This window comes from Protopterus annectens, chromosome 1.part0, assembly GCF_019279795.1.
Source record: "Protopterus annectens isolate FY-2018-M chromosome 1.part0, PAN1.0, whole genome shotgun sequence".
Taxonomy (NCBI): domain Eukaryota; kingdom Metazoa; phylum Chordata; order Ceratodontiformes; family Protopteridae; genus Protopterus; species Protopterus annectens.
The window spans coordinates 372,596,738-372,601,754 of NC_056725.1; positions in this window are offsets into that span (position 1 = coordinate 372,596,738).

Consider the following 5,017-nt stretch of genomic DNA (forward strand, 5'->3'; position numbering starts at 1 on the left):
TGAAGATCAGAGCTCTCAACCTATTATTTGCCCATCCACACACACACACACACACTTTACCCCTCCCCACAGCTATCACCTTTGTCTTACAGCTAACATCCCTAGTCAGTTTCCTTCTCCCCAAAGCCCATGTATCCATTGATAGAGTGCTGAGACATAGATCTCCATTGTCCATAATGTTATACAGTTCCCAGATTTTGCCTCGCATTTTTTGTCTTGTCTATCTAAGATATTTGATCTGATAAATCACTGAGGTGAAATGTCAGTCAATAATGCATTTGTTTTTCAGCCTTCATTTCCTTTAGAAAATGCATGCTAAGACAAATGCTGTTATTCTAGCAATTTTCTAAGTCTATAAGAGCAATATTTATAATCTGTCCGTGTTTGGGGACCTTTGACCCCCCCCCCCCTTTATTTTAGGCTTCGTTCAGATTTCTTGTGCTAAGATGTTGAGAGTTATGGAGGCATGGTATGTAATGTCCTAGTTGCTGATTTATTGGTTGCATTTTGAGAGGGGATAGGGGTTCTGCATTCCTTAGTGTGCCGTCCTTTGTTTACGATGCCTAGTTACTATGAATTTGTCTGTTTCTCAGTCATTCTCTGTTGCAATAGTATCAGTGTACCATTTTTTTCTTTAATGCAGCCTAGGCAATTAATTCTTCAAGGGCAGCAAGCACTGAATTTGTAGATGGAACAGTGGAATGTAAAGTTATTTTCCAGTAATAGCATCTTCATTAGTTACAAATCTCTTTAATGTATAATTATTCAGATGATGTTTACTTCTGCAGAGATTGTGCTTATTCACAGATACTGTTTGAGAAGCCTTTTATGGTTAAAATGTTCTGAAATGGGCAGGTTTGTCCTTATTGGGTCATACATTTTGTTTCATTACTTACTGGAAAAATGTTCAAAACTACAAATTTAACACACTGTAACAAGTGTAAATGTTTTCAATGTGCAACTAGCTGTTTTTTTGTTTATCAAATGGCACACTGTGTTGTAGAATGTGAAAGCAGCGTTAGTAGTATAATTGCCTTTGGTGCTGAAGGCTGTGGATTCCACGCTCACACCATGTAGATGGAGTGTTGATATGCAGTGCCTATATGATTGTTGATTATTTGGTGCATTACAAGGGGGAGATAGGGGTTCTACACTCCTGAATATGACCTTTTGTATGAGATACCTAGTGACTGTGAACTTGTTAGTCATTTCCTATTGCAATATTACCAACTTACCAATTTTTTAATGTAATATAGGCAATTAATTTTTCAAGGGCAGCAGGCACTGAATTTGTAGATAGCATTGATATGTAAAGTTGTTTGTCAGTAGCAACCTCTTCATTAGTTACAGATTTCTTTAATGTAGAATTCAGATGATTTTATTTTTGCAGAGATTGTGCGTGTGGAGTAATATTAGTGGATTGTAATGACAGAAGTCTTGAGTGGCTCTTTATTGTTGAAATTTTCTGAAATGGGTAGTGTTTGGTTCATAAATTTTGTTTCATTGCTTATTAAAAGAATGTTTAAAACTACACATTTAAAACATATTCTAACAAGTGGTGCTGTATTATACAAGGAATATAATACAAGGAATATAATTCGATACAATCAGGAAAGTGAATTAAAGAATAAATACATGGTGTGCATGGCCTTAAACAAATGAGTGCAAGGAGTCTGTTTTGAAAACAGCCCAAAGGTAAACTTAATTCTCCATCAACCAGATGCATTTCTATGAATGTTGGTTTTCATGCTGTTTCAATTAATGTGAGTTTTGCCATTTCAATGAATCAGTTTCAAGGGCAGAGAAGTTTACTGCTTGTGCTAAAGTCTGTTTTCAATGTGAGACTGTATTGTTTGTTTAGGAAATGGCTCTCTGTGTTTGTGCTATTTCAATATCTGTAATCATTGTAGAAGCAAATAATAGAACATAAGTGTGGTAACTGGTGAGATAACCAAATAATGGAACACTGGAATGGCTGAGGAGGGGCTGCTGCTGCTGGGGGTTGCTGCAGGAGGGGCTGGTCTGGGGTGGCAGTCTATTAGCCTTCCTAAAACCCTATTTGACCATGATCTGGCTCTGGTATTTCAAGTAGAAAATACTTATGTAAAGGTAGTTGCAGTTTAACTACATTACAAGGTATCTTTTTCTTCCTATGCATTTAAATAATTTAAGGAAATGACTGGAGTGGCTTTCTTGGGGAATGACCAGTGGGTGTGGCTCAAATAGGGGTGTTTCATGAGTGTGGTGTAGGTGGGGCCTAAGGGGTGCCGGAGCACTACTTCGCCTTGGGTGCCATTTCGACTAAGGCCAGCCCTGGTGATGGCACAGCTGAGATTATAACACCCATGGCTGGACTGTCACATCTCAGTTCCATTCACTTGGAATGGAAGAACAGAAAAGCAGTGCTAATTTTGAGAGGCCTCTGCACTAGTATCACTTACTATTCTGCAGTGCCTCTTACAAATGTTTTTTTTTTTTTACTGATGTGTTACAAACTCTATGAAAAAAGCATCCAGAAATATTAACTCATTGCTAGGGTTGTCACCTTTCATTGTGGCTAAAACCAGACCAAGGCCACATCTCTCGTATTACCTATAACCCTGCCCATTCCAGCCCCCTTTGCTGTCCACATTCCGCCTATTTTGTGACATTGTCATGACATCAGCTGAATAGGAACACCCTCTTTTTCCATTCCTGATGCCTGCTTTTTGATGACTTGCTATGCTTTTCTGTAAAAAAGCATTGTAAATCCACCGATTTAACAAACTCCGATAGTCTGTTTCCTTTTCTGAAACAGTATACCAGAGTTTGCACAGTGTTTTCTAGACAACCTGACAATTGGTTTGATTTCGGGATAGTCCCGGAAAAAAATGGATAGGTGACAACTCTGCTCATTGCTGACATAACAGGCTTTTTTGGGAGATACTTTTGTGTGCTTCAGTTCCTTCTCAAGTTACTCCTCCCAGTTTCTCTCCCTCAGTAAACCACAGTATCACATATCACATTTCCTGCCTTGCAATGCTAGTCACCTATGCATTACAGTAGAAATCAGACAGAAATGTCTGAGTGGTGTGCCAGTAAAAGTGTTCCATTATCTTTCTTCTTATTCATGTCATCTGGATAGCACTTTCACAGTAAATAATGTTACAAAATGCTTGGATCAATCCTTAACATGCAGGAGTCTTTAGTATTCCAGAAACTATGTTTTGCTCTGTTTATTAGAATTCAGATTGGCTATGTACAGCTGTTGAAATGTCTGCAAGCAAATGCTCTTATCATCCACCAAATAATAGTCTTATTTCAGACAGATCATTATATAATAATGCATTCGTCAATCTTGCTGCTTGCCATACAGGCTTCTGACGTTACCTTGGAACACATTTATCATAAAGGCTTTAACAGCATTTATATTACCCTAAACAAAAATTAAAGAAACAAATCAAGAAATTAACATTTCTAAAGATTTCTTTAGTGAGCAGAATAAACCTTCTTAAGATGAGGATTCCCCTAATTGGATTTTCTTTGCTATGAATACTTTGTTACTCCCTCTAATAAGAAGTATAATAAAGTTAGATTAATAAAATATTTTTTCTCTTTGGGAAAGCATACACAATACTCTGGAAAGACTTAAACATGACCATGAAGGGTTGCAAATCCAGAGTGTTGTATGCTGGCTCAGTTTTTTGCTAATATTTGAAACTAATTTGCTTACATATCTGCTTCCTTTCAGCATGTTTCATCTAAAATAGAACCAAGTTGTTTTATTAAGAACATTTTCGTCTGTATATTAAGAGGAATCACACTTCAACAGAATCTGTTAAAACAACAGTAAGTCCTCTATTTAAAGCAATTCAAATGATTACACGACAGCTGACCCATCTTTCTTAAAGATAAGAACTTTAACAATATATCTATATATGCATGTGTGTGAATATATATATATATATATATATATATATATATATATACATACATACATATGTATTCACACAAATGCATATGTATGTATATATATATATATATATATATATATATATATATATATATATATACATACATATGCATTTGTGTGAATATATATATATATATATATATATATATATATATATATATATATATATATATATATATAGTCACTCCAGTGTAAATGCCAATAAAAATGCACAAGTATGAGTGAAAAATACACCCCTTTGGATTATATTAAAATGAAGTGCAAAGATAAAACATTATATAATGACAGAAAACCTGTGCATATAAAAAACTTTTTCTTGCAACAAAAACAAACTGACTTTCCAAAAAGTTACCCGTCAAAACACTAAGGCTGACTTTGCTTAGCTTTTGAAATTGTATACAGATGAAAGCACTTAATCTTAATAAAACAGATTTTTTTCTTGGACTATCCTGGTGCATTTCATCTTGTCAGCATGGTTGTCCTATTTTTGGTTCCTGGTTAACACTCTGAGTTGTGAAATAAACATTTGTCTCTTTATAGGTATTATCAAAATGAGATCACTAGACTATCAGTCTTGTTTGAATTATTATTTGCATCTGATACTGATGTTCCACAGAATAAAAACATATTTGTATTGATTAAATCTCATGCTATGGATATTTCAGATGTTCATTTTCCTGCTTCATTCTCTAGTTTGCTAGCTGGGGTCCTGCTGTTAAATGCAAGCAGATATATGTTTCCACTGTTTTCAAGGTAGTAATTTGATCTCTGTCTTGGGAACATTAGTTTCACTGAGCTCTATTTTTAGGTTAAAATGCCCATAGGTTCACAGGATAGTATGCTATTGGCCCGGAGGCCCTTGTAAGCCTAGCCAATAATTTTGTCCATGTTCCCTCAAAGTCAGCACCTGTTTCCCCTGTCTAGCAGGAACACAGGTGGGATCCCAGGGGTATATTTTCTGTTTCCCATCCAGCCGTCCAGGTTCCTCTTAAAGAGGTCTAGAGAAGTACTCTACTTGACATGGAGAGGGAGTCTATTCCACAGATAGGGAAGTCTTTGTGACAC